Genomic DNA, 19314 nt, shown 5'->3' on the forward strand with positions numbered 1-19314 from the left:
TGGTTGCCAGCGGAAGTGTTTAAACTCAGAAGAGTGTTCCTGGAGCCGCTCTGAAGCAATTCTGAACATGTGGGGTGTCACAGTGTCCTGCTGGAATTGCCAAGTCCGTCGGGATGCACAATGGACATGAATGGGTACAGGTGATCAGACAGGATGCCTACGTACGTGTCACCTATCAGAGTCGTATCTAGACGTATCAGGAGTCCCATGTAAGTCCAGTTGCATACACCATTACAGAGCCTCAAATAGCTTGATCAGTTCCCTGCTGTCATGGAGGTTCCGTGCATCCATGAGGTTGTCTCCATGCCCGTAGATGTCTATCCAGTCGACACAATTTGAAACGAGACTCGTTCGACCAGGCAATATGTTTCCAGTCATCAACAGTTCAATGTCGGTGTTAATGGTCTCAGGCCATGCGTAGAGCTTTGTGTCGTGCAGTCATCCAGGGTACACGAGTGGGCCTTCGGCTCCGAAAGCCGATATCGATGATGTTCCGTTGAATTGTTCACACGCTGATATCTACATCTACATCTACATCCATACTCCGCAAGCCACCTGACGGTGTGTGGCGGAGGGCTCAGCATTGAAATCTGCCACAATTGCGGAAGGACTGCACTCTGTCGTATTGAACGATTCCCTTCAGTTGACATTCATCCCGTTATTGCGGGATCTTTTACCGAATTCCTGATATCCACGGTACACTTCTCAAATGGTCGTACAAGAAAATCCGCTTTTGATTGGCACCTCATAGATGCTGTGCCCATCGCTCGTGCACCGATTATAACACCACGTTCAAAGTCACTCAAATATTCATAACCTGACATTGTAGCATCTGTAACCGATCTTACAACTGCGCCAGTCACTTGTTATCATACATAGGGTAGACTTTTTACATATCTCTGTATATGCCTAAAACAGTTTCTTTGTCGCTTCATTGTGTATGTTGTTCCTTAAATCGATGTTTGATGTTATTGAGTATTGACGCTACTGTTGTAATCTCTGTTTTTTGTTGACCTTATTGCCCTTCATGGGCGAATTATTGGATTTGGCCTGTAACTAAAATTTTCTGAGTTCATCCTAAAGGTACGACGTATGTGTCACGTGTGTGTTTGTATTTGCACTCTCTCTTACTCCGTGCTGAGGGGTCTTTCGGGTTACAAGTTTACAGTTTAACCGTCCGTCTGCGATTTCATGCGTATCCCAATTACAGCCTAAGAGGCTTCAGTAAAGGAATTTTTTAAATATTGTTTGAATTATTATGTAATTATTCTTATAAATGTCGTTGTGCATTATTTCTTTTTTGTTGCAGTCAAGGTTAACTCGCAATGTTACAAGCGGGTTCCCATACTGAAGTTTTTTAACTGCCCTTTTGAGTGTAAATGTGTATGTTCATTATCATCAAACTTGTTTTGCTGTTTGTTCCTCGGTGTGTATTGACAACCTTATGTCTTCAGCAGTTGGAGTGTTGCTGACCTGTGGGTCTGGGGCAGGGACGCATTCCCTTCTGCTTCATCTGCTTTCCCGTCATCGCACGAGACCTAGATGTTGGCAGGTCGCACGCTAGTCTGTAGATCTTCCGGTACAGCCTCAAATTGAGGAGTTTGTTGTTATTCTTTTGGTATCATTCCAAGTACGTGGGCGTTTGATGAAAGTAATGCGGTAAACTTAACACTGAATTCTTGACTTCCTAATAAAAACTATGGGTTTAATTGTCATTATGATTTTAATTGTGTTTTCCGGGCCCAGTAGTTTATTTAAGTAATTAACGTGATTTACGTGGAACAGACTTGTGGGCAGTCGCTGAAGTACTACTGTTGCTTCGGTTTTGCATTTGGGTACCCATTGTACAGGTTTGCCGTATCTTGTCTATATGAGTGCAGCAGAATGACCAGTGAGATGTATGCATTTTAATGTTCTTATATCATGTTTGTTGAACTTACATGCAAGTGCTGTTGAGGGATTAGCCCACAGTTGTGATATAGTTGCGGGGAAAGTGTGCCGCCGTCGGTTTATTTAATTAATTAACTCTTTGTAGTCGTGACACCATTGTGTTGCAGAGTTGCCAGTTTTAGTAATATTTGTAATTACGTGTCTTATACTTTCTAATTTAATTTAAAACTCTTAATATTAGAACCGTGGTATCACCCTTGGTAACTTCAGTGCACTCATGACTGAATTTTTATTAAGTAAAAATATTTGTTTGTGAACGATCAATGACACATCAAGCTGGGCTACTCTGCTATGCTTTTTCCTTATATTAATCCCTATCCTTCTTCTAAGTCTCATTCCTCCAAACCCATACGATGATGCATCATATGAAGGATCTAGCAAAGGAAGAGTTTCTGAAATTTATTAAACGAGCGACTATAAAACGTTGTCTGACAAATCGGTCGAATCTAAGGTCGACATGACTCTGTGTGTAAAACAGCAGTTAGGAAAGACATAGGCATGAATGAAAGCAACCTCAACCTATACCACTGATGCTTGCTCTCCAAACGCAGCGCAACTACAGCTGCCATTAGTCTAAGCATTTACAGCCCGACAGACAGTAAGGTATGCTTCTTCGAGACGGAATTGTTAATCGTACTATTTAACCTGGCATAGCCTACTGTAGTCTGAAGTGAGATACATATTTCGGCTTCTCGTGTGGTTGATGTCGTCTTGGGTGCATATCTTACCTGAGTTTGCTCAAATGGCTCTGAACACTATGGGACATAACATCTTAGGTCATCAGTCCCCTAGAACTTAGAACAACTTAAACCTAACTAACCTAAGGACATCACACACATCCATGCCCGAGGCAGGATTCGAACCTGCGACCGTAGCAGTCCCGCGGTTTCGGACTGCCGCGCCTAGAACCGCACGGCCACCACGGCCGGCTTACCTGAGTTTAATTCAGCGCTGAAGGGTGCTGCCTAACGATGGAACAGCGTCGCTGGCCGCTCCTAGAGGGTTCTGGGAAAGTCGGAACTTGGTGTAGAGTATTTAGCCTTTAGTAGACATGTAGAGCTTTCCCAGACATTTCATGAAGTCGTAAGGCACATGGGACAGTCGGCTTACAGTGAAGACTTCTCGTTGAGCAGCGAATATACTGTAGTTTACACAGCCGCTGTGTTGTTTGCTTAAGCACATGAAATAGGTGCTCCTTCATTGTGTACTTCCGATCTAAGACGATTCCCAGGAATTTCTGTGATTTTTCCCATTCAATAGGACGCTCAGAGAGCACAACATTGGCGACAGCTGGTGGACAATGCTTATAACGCCTTGGTTTTTGGTGACATCGAAACCGACCTTCCAATTCGTAGCCAAACCTCATGACAAAGGTGGTCGCGACCAATGGCTGAACTTCGAGAGAGCGACCCCGATGTTATATTGCACAGGAGCCTGCATAGTTAGACGTCGAAGATAACCCTACCCCTCCCTCTCAGTCGCAAGTCTAGCTGCCATCATGCCAACGAAGATGGAAACATTCTGCACATTATGCTATGCAGTTCAGGAATCGTCTAGGCAGGTGCAAAAACAGGCAGCGACAGTGCTGGCTGGATTGTGGTTGAATCGTCGCGAAGAGTGTCATAAATCGCGAATGTAGTCAACAACGTTATTCTGCTACACGTAATGTTCCAGACTGTCGATTTAGTCCGCGAAATGTGTTTAAGGCGAATGCTACGTCATGGGACCACTTCGTGTCGTTTCTGAGTGAACGTATGTCTGAAAGTGTTTTCCTCAGCCAAGTACAAGAAAAACTCGCCGTTTTAACGCTACGGGTCGTGGCTCTCGCTTCACATAGACGGACAGCCGCCATGAGAGGGGGTGAGGTTTGTGGAGGGGGCTGTTATGAAGACCTTACCATGGTGTGACACGTCCACCGTATTACTGTCAATAATTGCTGTGAAATTCGGCGCCAATGTGCACCGAAGAAAGACGAAAGTAATGAGAAATAGCAGAACGAAGAACAGCGAGATATTTAACATTAGGATAGAAATTTAACATTAGGATTTAACATTTGGATTAACATTAGGATTGAAGTTAAGGAATTCTGGTACGTAGGCATCAAAATTACCAATGAGGGACAGAGCAGGGAGATATCAAAAGAACACCACCACTGGCAACAATTGCATTCCTGGCCAAGAGAAATGTGCTCGTATCAGATATAGGCCTTAATTTCAAGAAGAATTTGGAGCACAGTGTTGTATGATAGTGAAACATGCACTGTGGGGAAACTGGAGCAGAAGATAATCGAAGCATTTGAGATCTGACGTAATAGACGAACGTTGAAAATTAGGTGGAATTATAAGTTAGAGCAGGTTTTGCGCAGAATCGGAGAGGAAAGGAATATATGGAAAACACTGGCAAGGAGGAGGGACAGGATGATAGGACACCTGTTAAGCCATCAGGGAATGAGGGAGTTATAGAGCGCAAACACTGTAGAGGAAGGCAGAATGGAATACATCCAGGAAGTAATCGAGGATGTGCAAATGCTACTCTGAGGTGGAGAGGTTAGTTCACGGGAGTAATTCGTGACGGGCGCATCAATCCAGTCAGATGACGGATGACTAAAAAAAGAAATTCATCATTTGTCCATCTTACGCCTAACAGTCAGTTCTGGCCCTTTCTCCGCATGAGACGAAATCTTGCTGGTGACGATGGCAAGCGATTCCGCAACTGCCTGAGAGTGGGCCACGATATCAGCCATCTCAGACATAAGGGGAAGGTCAGAGGGAGTGGCTGCTGCTTAAGCCCCTGGGCAGGGGGGCGCTTCGACAGCAGGTCTGGGGCTTCGGCTAGGTCCGTTGCTTCGGGAGCAGTGCCCGAAGTGCCGCTGTCCAACCACAGAGGACGATAACCCATGTCGTGTGACTAGGGCCTCCCGTCGGGTAGCCCGTTCGTTGGGTCCAAGTCTTCACTTCGGCGACTTGCGCGTCGATGACGATGATGATGAATAGGACAACACACACGCAATCCCTGAGCAGGCCCTTAGGATTGACATTATATAGCGCTGACCACTCAGCTACCGGGGGTGGGCACTTTCTCTCATACAACTCTTGCTTATTTTATCGCCCGCGGACGAGCAGCATTGTTCTGCAACAAATAACTTTCCTGTCAGAACATGTTCGTGAGTTCCATATTCGTTCCAGTTATTTGGCGGGTAGTATTTTATAGAGATAGCATATCACTACTACAATTTTGTTAATGCGTGGGAGAGGGACTGGCTGTACCGCGCCTGTTGAACAGGTTTCGCCGCAAACTTCCTGAATGATGCTGTGCTTTCGTCTTATCTTTCTTGTTCTACCAGTGGTAGTGGCGTCCTCGTGGTATGCAGTGGTACACAACCTGTTATCCACCAATCAGCGCCTATTTCGTAATGGACTACAATAGGTGTCCTAGTTCAGTGCAGTCGCTGCCCCGCCATAGACAACCAACAACATAGATTTACCTTTCGTGGTCACAAGGCGAACTGGCTCTGTCGCAAAGATCAGCTAGCGTTTCTAACTCTATCCCGTTCGACTGCTTATTCGGCTGATATACTATTTCGCCCTGCCTCCCCCTGCTTTCCGAGGGCAAAGTCAAATACAACTGCATGATTGTTGGGCCATTACGTTCAGTATATTGTAGATGGAAGGGGCGACATGGACCCATCCGACAATATACGTTCACTGCATACTGGAAGTGTCTGCGCCTGCCATGGCATCGCGATTTAATTGGTCAATATATTGAACGTTTTATTTCCTCGTGAAGATAGCGCTTGCGTTAACCGGTCGTTATTCTTGTCATCTCCGGCTTTCAGGTGAATCATTACATACTTCAATTCATTTTTGTGGCCTATTTTTCAACGAGTAGAGAGGGGATTATCTTTTTTTTCGTAAGTGTAAAGCTGGTGGCACGATGTACGATTTTGTTTCATTTTTATCTGAATAACAAGTTGTAACATTTACAAAAAGTAGCTGAGGCACATGCCTTGTAACCAAAAGGTCTAAGAAACGTGCCATGCAAGGGAATCGGTTTCGTTTCCCGCCTAGGTAGGTTATTATATGAGCCTTGAGACTGGGTGTTTTGTTGTCCTCATCGTCATTTCATCTTTGTCGGCGCGGAAGTCGCCGCAGTTGCACTAGGCGGCCGAAGAACGCAAGATGCTCCCTCCCGAATAAAATCATCATACGGTTAATTCATTCTATTTTATAAACTCTTTTGAAGAATTATTCAGTCCGTTCAGCTGACCTTCTAAATCCCTTGCCGTCTGTGAAAAAATTTTTCAGTATACCTCGAAGTTTTTATTTACGCTCTCTGATCTTTTGTTACCTTTCGCAGCTCTTGGTTGGTTTCCTTACATCTCGATTAATGTACGAATCGAATAACATCGAGGATAATGTACAATAGTATCTCACTCCCTTGTGAGCCAGTGCTTCCCTTTCATGTCCGTCGACTTTTACAAATGCCGTCTGATTTCTGAACAATTTGTAAATAAACTTTCGAGTTCTGTATTTCATCAACGTATCTCCTGAATTTCAGGAAGTGTATTCCAGTGTGTGTCTGGAGAATGAGTTACATAAGACGTAAGATCTCTTTATTTCGTACATTTTTGTTTGCGTGCTATTTTTAGCACTGGTATCAAAAAAGGTACTGAAGCAAGTAGGTTTTCGTTTTCTAAATGGAACTGTATACTTTTTATAACTGCATTCGATTGCCCTTGATAACGTCATTACAATGATAAAGCATTTGTTAATATTGACGTTGAAACCTATAGTGAAAACATTTTTTTGGAAGATAAAATTTATGTTATGGGATTTGGGTGGTTCCCAAACCATTTTCAGTAAATTTTTTAATTTACGTGTGTTCGAAATTGCATTGCAATCTCAAATAAGTCGACAGCGTGTATTCCACGTAGCTGGTAACACTGTCATTACGAGCTTACGTTCAGCATGAACGCAGTATATTTTTAATAAAATGTTTAGTTCAACGAATCTTATGAAATGATATAATTTAGAGCAGTGTAGGTAGAGCCAGTAGTGTGACAGCGTGTACTTTATCTCTAAGAAGCGCACAGCCGCGTACAGTAAAAGAGAGGTCAAATCTTCCTTCTAACAATTGGATATCTAATACAGTAGGTGCTTTTTTAACAGTAAACAGCTGATTTCTCTGTTTCAGCTCACGTAAATCTGGGTGGATTCACAAGTGTGAAATAGTTTTCCCAGGCCACACATGGTATGATAAATTCTATCCTATACCGTATTTCCATATATAAAATTCGTAGGTGAACCTGCATGTAGGTCATAAGTTGGTCGAAGGGAAAATAAAGCTTAATCTTTGTAGCGCAAGCCTTCCTTATGGTATGCAACTACGCAGTCTGGTCCGAGATGCCTCCTCGACAGTGTTTTCACAGCAAATGCCGTTTCCGATCACCGCGCTCTCACATTCTATGACATTTCTCGAATTTTTTGGGGCAGGCTTCAACGTCAGCTTTAAAAAATGCTATATAAATGTAAATGTCTTCTCAAGAGCTATCAAATTTAGTTCCTTTTTAGAAAAAGTACTTTTTCAATATCTTCGTCGATACCAGTGCCAAAACAATGACCAAACGAAAAGATACGTGCCTTTCATGCTCTATCATTTGCCGAAAACCGAATTTAGATATGAGTAACAGTTCAGGTAATAATAAGGGGGTTACGTATTAAGTGACTCGCTCTATATTTCGTGCCTCATGTTATATACATAGGGTGTTTCCATAAGAGCGTACAAAAATGTAACATCATCAAGCAGGTTTTGCTGTAAATATCTGGGCCGGCATTGTAAGCGAAAATCCTTTTGGGTCATCTCTTCTATGTGGCCACCTGTTTGACCGCCTGTAGTTGAGGTTCGCACAAAGATTTGTATCTGAGTTGTTGGGGAACGTATCCTTAGCTGTTCATGAGAGGATATGAATGCAACATCACAGTGCAGCACCTCACTTCACTGTGGATGTCCACAACCATCTCAGTGCTCTATTTCCTAGTTGCTTGGTTGGAATGGGAGGTCCCATTCCATGGGCTGCGAGGTCACCTTCACTGTTTCCTATAGGGATATCAAAAGTTACTTGTGTCAGTTCATTGCCAGAATTATAGTAGCCAGTGATATGATTCGAGACCCACCAGGGATACTTGTCAGGGTGGGTCAGATTTTATAGTAGTTTCCCGATGTCATGCTTGCATTGAGATTGATGGCTGTCAGGTTCAGCATATTTTGTAAGATACATTACAAATGGCATGTCTGTGGTGTCACTGTCAGACACCACACTTGCTTGGTGGTAGCCTTTAAATCGGCAGCGGTCCGTTAGTATACGTCGGACCCGCGTGTCGCCACTATCAGTGATAGTGGGGTACAAAGTAGACTAGCCTCCAAGTGGTGTACCCCAGGCAACGTAACTAAGTTACGGCTAAATAGTCTACAGATATAGGCTGCTGGACCTCTGGTGGTTGCAAATTACCTTTGGATATCCCAGCTGTTAGAGGATACATACAAGGTTCGCAGCCAATCCCGATTCTGCAGGTCTCATTGCTGATCATACACGAGTCCCTCCTGGATTCCACTTACCTAGGAGGTCGTGGACCACCCTAAATCGCATACGCACCAAGCACGGAAGATGCCAGAACTTGAAGCATAAGTGGGGAATCGCTGAAAGCGGCAAGTGTGACTGCGGACACCAACGACAAACAATACACCAGATACTCACAGAGTGTCCCCTACGGAAATATGCTGGAACTCTGACCAGCATACATAAGGTCTCTGACGAAGCAATCTCCTGACTGGATACTTTAGATATTAACCTATAGTTTTTATTACAACTTGAATCTCTGTTTGTCAGTATTACTGTTTATAAAAACCACTTTTTCTCTGTTAATGTAACTCATCCTAGTGATTTTATCCATATGAATATTATTGATTTATCGATCTAATCTAAGACTTTTATTACCATAAATGAATGTAATCTATTTTACTTTTAGTATATGCATATTGTGTTACCAGTAACATCATTGCTGTTCCATTCAAGCAATGTATCCTTGATGCCAAACGAAATAATAATAATAATAATAAACTACACTTTATAGGTGGTAGCCTTGAAATCGGCAGCGGTCCGTTAGTATACGTCGGACCTGCGTGTCGCCACTATCAGTGATTGCAGACCGAGCGCCTCCACAGGGCAGTCTAGAGAGACTCCCTAGCAAAAAAAAAATGGTTCAAATGGCTCTGAGCACTATGGGACTCAACTGCTGTGGTCATTAGTCCCCTAGAACTTAGAACTACTTAAACCTAACTAACCTAAGGACATCACACACATACATGCCCGAGGCAGGATTCGAACCTGCGACCGTAGCAGGCGAGACTCCCTAGCACTCGCCCCAGTTGTACAGACGACTTTGCTAGCGACGGTTCACTGTCTACATACGCTCTCATTTGCAGAGACGACAGTTTAGCCTAGCCTTCAGCTACGTCATTTGCTACGACCTAGCAAGGCGCCATACGCAGTTACTACAATAACTATCTTCAAGAATGTATTCTGAACAGAAAATATTGTGAATCATGTACCATCAAGAGCGGCGTTCAGCATTAATGGATTTAAGCTACGTATCAAACTACTTACGTCCGCTTTCTGAATTCTAATTCCTTGTCAAGTTCCTGACCTCATGACAGTATAGTTCTTCCCTCCTCACGCCAGCCTGCGTGAGCTAAAACGCGTGCATTTCGGCCTCCACTCGTAACACGGTGTTGGCTGTTCTGTTAACACAAAAACGTCAATCGTGTCACTGGCGGTAGTTGCAGTGCACTGTAACTAACGGAAATTAAGAAGTACACAGCAATGTGAGTTTATTGCTATTGTCTCCATAAGCTGGCTTCTCCGACACCAGGTTCGCGACGCCAAACCACTCAGTGGAGCATTATGTATCGCCGACTCTTCGTTACTCGGTGTGGTGTGGCGACGGGAGCGCTGTGAGTGTGGCGCCCTCTGCTGGCAGCCGGTCGGGGCAGGCCACGACCCGACCTCCCCTGGGATCCAGCCGTCCGTCTGCGAGGGTCAGTGAGTTAGGTTGCCCTCCTGCAGCACGCTGCCCGCCGCACCGTCGTGTTAACACTTTGGTCGGTATCAGTGTCACCAGTGCCGCTGCCATTGAACTCTGTTTTTACAGGTGGTAATGAAGGACTTTCTGCTGGTAGTGGAATCTGCTGGGCACTGCTGAAGCACTTCGGCGATGAACATTAGAGGGACCTGGGCCTGTTTGTTATGCCAGTGCTATTTAATCCAAGCAAATTTGTTGTTTTGGTAAACAGACACCTGGGACTTGGATATACAAATATTGTGGCAGTCTTGTTTATTTATTTTATTTATTTATGCATTTATTTTACCTGGCAAGATTAGGGCCTTCAGGCCGTCTCTTACACCTAACCAGGCATACTCAGATTGAACGAGTTACAGTTTCTTAATAACATTAAGGACATTTAACGTATTATGCAGTATTGATGTTAAACAAAAAAATTGAGATTATAACAGTAGTACAATGATAATTATAACAATAAAAATAATTATAACAATCAAGAATAATAATGATAATAATAATAATAATAATAATGATAGTGACTATGTATATGAAAGTAAACATACTTTTCTTTTGTGAATGTCAGTCCCATTGTTAGTTGGGAATTTTCTCGTTATATTCTTGCAGCTTGTGAGTTATTCTCATCGAGCAGAGACATAAGACGATAGAATGGGGTGAAAGATATAAGAGGTAGATAGGTTAGAGGAAGAGAAAAAGAATGGTAAAATTCGAAGCTGTGATGGAGAGGAGAAAGAAAGAGATGGGAGGGGCACAACAATGGTGGCTATACCGTCCCTAATATGTAAGTTTTGAGTTCCCTCTTGAATGTTGAGTAGTTCTGGATAAGGCGCAGATCACAGGGGAGTGCGTTCCATAGTCGTATGGCTGAGATGGAGAATGACACGGAGAAAGATTTTGTGTTATGTAAAGGTACAGCCAAGATGATAGACCTATCCGATCTGGTATTGCGATTGTGGAATGATGATAGGTGTTTAATGTGAGAAGATAAGTATTGGGGGCACCAGTGGCTAAGAAATCGATGAAGTAAGCACATCGTGTGGAGATCGCGTGCCTTATGTGGGCGTATCCAACCTAGCTGGGAGTATGAAGGACTGATATGGTCATACAACCGAATATTGCACACGTACCTAACGCAAGCATTCATCACTAGCTCGAGCCATCTAGAATTTTCACTATTTGTGCCGTGTTGAACTACATCGCAGTAGTAAAGAGTAGGCAAGACTAGTGTTTGGACTAATTTTTGTTTAACATGGGTTGGAAATATTTTTCTAAATTTTTGAATTGCATGTAGGGAGGAGATCGATTTCCGGCAAGCTGTGATTGTTTGTTCTTCCCAGTTTAGGTGTTCGTCTAAGATTATTCCAAGGTCTTTTACTGTTTTTTGGTATGGTAGTTGGGTACCATTGAGGAGTATTTTAGGGACCGTTTCGCGAAAGTACCGGCTGATTAACTTTGGATGAGATATAAGTGTGACCTGGGATTTTTTGGGGTTTAGTTTCAGACGTAGGTTCTGTGCCCATCGAGAAACAGAGCAAAGATCTGCGTTCATACTCGCTACTGCGCCAGCAATGTTTTTGGGGCTTGCACTTATGTACAGTTGGATGTCGTCAGCATATAGATGGTAGCTGCAGGAGCGAATCACTGAAGAAATATCATTAATGTAGAGTGAGAAGAGTAGTGGACCAAGGACGGAGCCTTGGGGAACTCCAGAGTGCACGCTTTTCCATGATGACTTTTCCGACCCACAAACGACTTGTTGACTTCTGTTTTTGAGGTAGCTGTCGAACCAGTGTATTGCGCTGATTGAGAAATTCAGCTGTTTCATTTTAATTAGTAATATATCGAAGTCAACTGTGTCAAAAGCCTTGCTACAGTCAAGCAGTGTTAGGATAGTAGCTTCACGTCTGTCCATAGAATGTTTAATGTCGTCAGTTACTTTGATTAAATCAGTTGCTGTACTATGGTGCTTTCGAAAGCCTGACTGATATTCGTCATGGATGTTATGAGTTTTGAGGTAATCCGTCAGCTGTTCATGGACGATGTATTCTAGGGCTTTAGATATTGCAGGTAGTACGCTGATCGGCCTGTAGTCACCTGGCGACTTAGGGTTCTCAGTCTTGGGTATAGGCTGGATTAAACTTTGCTTCCACTCAGTAGGATATATACTACTGACAAGAGACAGGTTGAAGATGTCTGTGATAACTGGAATAATAGTGTCTACGACGTTTTTAATCATGCCAATGCTCACTCCATCATTTCCTACTGCCTCGGAAGAGATTTTCATAATTGCCTTGTGTACTGTGCCGGTAGTGACATGTTTTAGGAAAAACTTGTGTCTCGAAAGATTGATATCTTGGGGCTGGTAATTTGTCGCTGCGTGGGAGATTACAGCTGTTGAGAAGAAATCGTTTAATTCTTCTGCAGACGCTTGATAAACAGCGTCATCTCTTCGCTTCCCTATACCGAAACTGCGCAGCTTTTTCCAAAGTGCAGCAGGTTTTGATATGCCGCATACGACAGAGCGGGCATGTCTGATTTTGGCATTCCTCACGCTTTGCTTCGTTCTGTTTCGGAGTTTCCTATAAGCTTCGTACGCCTCGGGAGTTGGGTTACGCTTGAAGGCCCTGTGTGCAGCATCACGTTTATTCATTAACTGGCGTAATGCAGTGGTGAGCCACGGAGCAGGAGCTCTCTTTACCTTGACAGTGCGTTGAGGAGCATGTTTATCGTACAGTGCAATAATTTTGCTACATAATTGCCGAATTTTTCCGTCTAAAGTCGGTTCATTGCTTATATCATGCCAAGGGATGTCTGAGCAATCCTTTTGAAGAGCGTCATGGTTAACATTTTTTAAATTTCTGTAGGTTACCAGGTGAGATTTTTCTTTGGTAGTATGCACTGAGTAATTTAAGAATATCACGTCATGAGCAGAGAGTCCCGGAGCGGATGTCTGATTGGCGCTGATTATTTTATCTGGTCGCTTGTTCATGAATGTTGTGCTACATTTTTCGTGATTTAAGGTGGTACGTTCTGAAAACATTTATCTGTGTACTAGTTGTGGCAGTCAACTGTATATTCAGTTGACCTAACTGATAGGCATCATTGTTTCAAATTCTGCGTCATTATTTGTATCATTATCATTTTTATTGTGTCCAGGATTATATTAGTATTTCGCTTCCTAATGAACTTCGGATTTTAAAATGTTTGCTCTCTTTAAAATTGTAGCAAATAGTTGTTCAAAGAAATGTCATACCCACTTCCTCCCTGCCGTTCCACTCACTACTCGCTAGTTCTGCTATAAACATACAATGTCACTCTAAAGGAAGTTGGGAAAAATCTAATTTAGTAATCCTAGCTGCTTGTTCTAGCTCCTTTATTATGTTGGAACTTCGTTTTAAACGTTTTTCCATTTCTCTATAAATAATCTTTGCAAGTAATATATTACTACTATGAGTCATTCAACTGGTAGTTCAGCGATATTTACAGCTATGTGCCTTCTTTGCAACAGAAATGTAAAATTATTTCATTACACATGAGGGTCGTCGTAAATTTCGTCTTTCGTATGTCTTGCACGTTGGTGGAATAAGTTTCTCAAGGCAGACTCTCCCGACGATTTCAGTACTTTTACTGCGAAACGGAGATCAATGTAGAGCTTAACGCTCTTTTCAGTCCGAAGATTGGTTTCGGCATCAAAATGTTTTATTAGACATGGTCTTATTGCAGTCCCGTTGTCTTCCTCCAAGCTTTGAAATGGCTCACCTCGCCAATTGGATGTGGTCTACACTTTGACGTGTACTCTGAAAACGGTGAAAATCTACATTTCTTAACACTCGTCTTGCCAGAGCTGAAAGCAGGTAGTGCGAGATAAAAGAAATACCACAACCTGTAATGTCAACGCCAATATTTTGTTTCACCAGTGTATGCGACAGTGTTCGACGTTTGTGAAGTGATGAGTATTTTTCCAGGAATGACTTTTAAGCCTACATGCGAAAACTGATAAAAGACTCATTGTTATATTGCAACTTATTATTTTATTGTGAAATGTTAATGATTTTCAACGACAATATGTTTTATTATCTTTATAAAACGGTTTTCTACGATGAATAATCATATAACAAAAGATAATATCACTAAAAGAATGTATTGACATTTTATTGTCTGTGAAATTTTCTTCCTTCTGTTGTTCTCTATGGTGTAATAAGCGGCTGACATCGAAGATAACATTAGATCTGTTTTTTAAATATTGTAAAAAGTATTAAACGCGCAAACAAAGTTGACACTCTTCGCGATGGCTGATAGGAGCGGCTTTAAATGGGAAATGCCTTTGCAGTTGCTCCCATCAACCACCGCGCCGAGTGTCAAGTTTGCTCGTTCAAAAAATATATATATATACAGTTTACTAATTGGAATTCCAGCGTACGCATTTTATTTGTAGCTAGATAACCTACCATAAATGTTTTTTCTGTCCACAGCAAACGAAAACAGCCGTTAGCCTCTGGTATTGGTAACTGGTGAATAATATTAATATTGTGAATAATCCGAAAGGTGTAAGATTCTGACATTTAACCCAGAGTTACTGATTTTCTACGAAAAAATACATTATTATGAATACCCAGTCCAGACTGTGTTTTGTCTGCCGCCATTACGTGGGCGTATGGAGCTGCAATTTATAACTGCAGAAACAATGAGACATAAATTTTTTTCGATCAATATTAAAATACTTGAACTCCGAGGACATGAAACCACAGGAATTTATTATTTTTCTGTTCTAACCGTGAAAGTAACATTCAGTAGAACAATCTTAGACTTTACTTAGAACAACTAATTTTTGTGGCAGGTGCGTAAGATTAATTCTTCTCAGAGTAATTTATCAGAGACTTTAAATAAAAATGTTTATGGCACCGGTGTCGTTATGGGAAGAGGTTGTGGTACGACATATTAATTATTTGGTGCGTACATTTTAATGTCGCTTACTGAAGTAACGAAACAGCATTTCAATATTTATTTGTAGTCATAAGGTATGACAAAATAATTCATTACAGTCGATCTCAGTAGCGCATAAATAAGAATTATCAGAGATAATTTCTTTCTTTCAAATAATACTGTTATTCTTGGTGCTACATTTTCATAAGTTTTGCAATAACGCGTTCAGATCACCATAACAACTTTAAGCGGAACAAAACCCATCACAAACTGATCATTGATCGAGACGGAGCTTGCTGGATTAAGAGTTTGGCCCTTTACCATATTCTGTCCCTACAGCTAGCTTCACACGCTATATCCTCCAGTGTTTCTATTTCTTTCTTCTCCTCTTCTTTTCCTATGTCTGTCTTAGTTCTTGAAATTAATTTTCTTCGTGTTTGAAGCGGAAAAAATAACAATAAATTTTTTGGTGTTGGTAACTTTTTCCTATCCTGTAAAGGCAGCACTCTATCAATCTCGACGGTGCCCGCCGAATTCCGGGTTGTATTCGAGCTCAAGGCGTTTAAAAAGTTCTGGAACCACGCAACGTATATTCGACTGTAATGAATCACCTGTGTAGCTGGGAGCCACTAAACTTCAGGGTGTCTTGGATTCATTGTTTCCAATGCTTGGTTGGTTGGTTTCAGGGGAGAGGACCAAACAGCAAGGTCATCGGTCCCTTCGGATAGGGAAGGGATGGGGAAAGAAATTGGCCCTGCCCTTTCAAAGGAACCATGCTAGCATTATTGATTTATCTGTTACACTTTTTTATAAGTAAGCGTTATGTCTGGTTTGCATTGTAGCTCAAGAAGCAAACTGGAGAGAGTGCGTAAATAAATTCTGCAGGATTCACTTTGGACAGTTATTAGTGCGACCGTAAGTCCTCTTCTCTTTTAAAGAACCCAATTTATGTTTTTGTTTTTCATCTGTCTACTTTTAGTGCTATAGGAATCTTTATATTTGAACAGTTTAAGGTAGATGTGTAGACGAATCAGTTTCTCATACTGAATCATGACCCAATGCTTCTTCCCGACACAAAAGTGAAAGTTCACTTTGCACAGAGTGTCCGTGATTATCGAGTAGTGAATGAAATGGGCCATTTACTAAGTATACCATCAGTGTCTGGTTCCTGGGAAGGTTATGACAGCCCGGCTGGAACTTGAAATTCAAATGTGATATGGTGGCAACATGACACTGAGACTTCTTTATAAGAGACTAATGCCATTGATTCACTTCTGGCACTCTCGTAAGGTGTTCAAAAGGCTCCTAAGACTTTGAACCTCGAAATCACTGGAGAATGGCATTGTACGAGAGCAGCATGTGTCACAGGTAGGTAGGTAATACGAGTCAGGAATATGACTGGCGGAGGAAGAATGTCGCCTGTACTAGAGTGATGCCATTACTGTCTGGTGTTGACAAGTTTCCCATATCATGTCATTCCGTCCCTTATCCTTGTCAGTGCATTCCTCTCCAAATCTGCACAGAACCTCCGCATTCCTTATATTGCAATCCAAATAATTTTCGACATCCATGTGTAGCACCGCATGTCAATTGCTTCGATTATCTTCTGTTCGGGTTTACACACAGTCCCAGTTTCACTAAGATACAACGCTGTGCCCCAAATGTATATTCAAAGAAATTTCTTCCAAGAGTTGAAGTCTGAGTTAGATACTTGTAGACATCTCTTGCGCCGTCCCTCATTGGTTACTTTGATGCCTAGGTAGTACAAACTTTGTCATCTAGTTTGTGACCATCAATCCTGAAGTTAAGTTTCTGGCTGTGCTCATTTCTGCTACTTCTTATTACCTTTGTATTTCTTCGATTTACTCTCAGTCCATAATCTGTACTCATTACACTGTTCGTCCCATTCAACAAATGATCTGATGATTCTTCACATTCACCAGCGACACCAACATCATCAGCGAATCGTAACATTTATACCGTTTCACCTTGAATTTTAATTCGACTCCTGAACCTTTCTTTTATTTCAATCATTGCTTCTTCGATGTACATATTGAACACTAAGGGCATAGGATTACATCGTGTTATCACACCAATTTTAATCCTAGAACTTCCTTCTCTCCCTATAGCTTACCCACATTTTCTCAAAATGTCGATCATTTTGCACCATTATACATTATCGAACCCTTTTTCCAGGTCTACAAATCCTATAAACGTGTCTTCATTTTCCTTTACTCTTCCATTCATTATTGCCCGCTACATCAGAATCGCCTCTCTTGGCCTTCAACTTGCATAAAGCCAAGATGATCGTCATCTAACACGTCATCAACTTTCTTTCTCATTCTTGTGCGTATTATCCTTGTCAGCAACCTGGATGCACGAGCTGTTAAGCTAACTGTGCGATAATTCTTGCACTTCACAGCTCTTGCAGATTTTGGAATTGTGTGGATGATATCTTCCCGATTGTCAGATGGTATATCGCCATACATTTTACACACCAACGTGAATATCCATTTTGTTGCCAATTCACTCAATTATTTGATCTTAAGCCCTACAAAGCTCTCGTAAATTCGCATTCTAATACTGTATCACCTATCTCTTCTAAATCGATTCCTGTTTCTTCTTCTCTCACATCGGACAGAACTTCCCTTTCGCAGAGGCTTCAATGTAGGCTCTCTACCTATTCACTCTCTCCTCTGTGTTTAACAGTCAATTTCCCGTTGCACTCTTAACGTTACCACTCCTTGTTTAATTTCACTGAAAGTTGTTTTGAGTTACCTATTTGCTGTGTCAGACTTCCCGACAATCATATCTTTTTCGATTCCTTCACATTTTTCATTCACTTAATGCTTATTTCATTCCTCAGCGACCTTTGTAATTCTGCATTCCTAAATTTCCCTAATCGTTTTTGTGCTTCCTTCTTTCATCGATCAGTTGATGTAGTTCCTGTGTTACTAATTGTTTCTCCGCAGTTACCTTCTTTGTACGTATGTTTCTCTTTCCAACTTCCGTGATCGCCTTTTTTATAAATGTCCGTTCCTCTTCAACACGCCAGCAGAGGTGGTCTAGCGGTTCTAGGCGCTCAGTCCGGAATAGCGCGACTGCTCTGGTCGCAGGTTCGAATCCTGCCTCGGGCATGGATGTGTGTGATGTCCTAAGGTTAGTTAGATTTAAGTAGTTCTAAGTTCTAGGGGACTGATGACCACCGATGTTAAGTCCTATAGTGCTCAGAGCCATTTGAACCATATTTTCTTTCAACACTACTGCCTACTGAGCTATTCCCTATTGCTCTACCTATATCCCTAGAGAACTTCAAGTGTGTCTCGTCATTACTTAGTACTTCCGTATCGCACTTCATTGTGTATTGTTCCTTCCTTATTAACCTTTTAAAGGTCAATCTACTCTTCATCACTACATTGTGATCTAAATCTGCTCTGTGTATGCCTTACCATCCAATGTCTGATTTCAGAATTTCTGTCTGACCATGATATAATCTAACTGAAATCTTCCCGTAGCAACTGGCCTTTTCCAAGTATACCTCTTCCTCTTGTGATTCTTGAATAGAGTATTCGCTACTACTAGCTGAAGTTTATTACAGAACTCAACTAGTATTTCTGCTCTCTCATTCCTTGTCCCATGTCCATGTTCTCCTGTAAACTTCATTCCTTCCCCTACAACTTCATTCGAGTCCCCCTGTGACTTTTAGATTTTCCTCTCTCTTACGTACTGTATTAAGCTTGCAGTAACCTCATACACTTTCTCTAAAATTTAAGCGGTGTCTGGTTTCGAAACGGGCTACTCCTGCACTACTTACTGCAGAATCTATATTGTTCCTTAAATTGTCCGGTAGATTGTACTAAACCAATTCTCTATCGGTGAACATAATTTACGGTGTGGCTTGTTGTTCTACGTCTGATTCTTTCAAGACACATATTTCTCAAATTAAAATACCGAAAAATTTTGTACATGGCTGCACGTTCAGAGTTGCAATTGAAAGACAACAGCCCTTGCGCGGTTACAGGTTGAAAACCGACACTGAGTCCGTTTGCTACCTGTAACAGCGCAAGTAACGAGCAGCCCTTAGTGGCTCGTCATCACAATTTTTTATCTTAAATATCTTTATGACTAATGCCCTTTTGGCATATTTATTATTTTTTAAATGACATATAAGTACTGCCTGTCTTTCACTATGATTCTATACTTATACTCTGCATCATATGATTTTCATTATAATTCTGTGACCATGTTATAGACCATTCTTTGATTTAAATTCTGAGGAAGACACTCCTAGCAGTGTTGAAACCCG

The sequence above is a fragment of the Schistocerca gregaria genome, chromosome 1 (assembly GCF_023897955.1).
Source record: "Schistocerca gregaria isolate iqSchGreg1 chromosome 1, iqSchGreg1.2, whole genome shotgun sequence".
Lineage (NCBI taxonomy): Eukaryota > Metazoa > Arthropoda > Insecta > Orthoptera > Acrididae > Schistocerca > Schistocerca gregaria.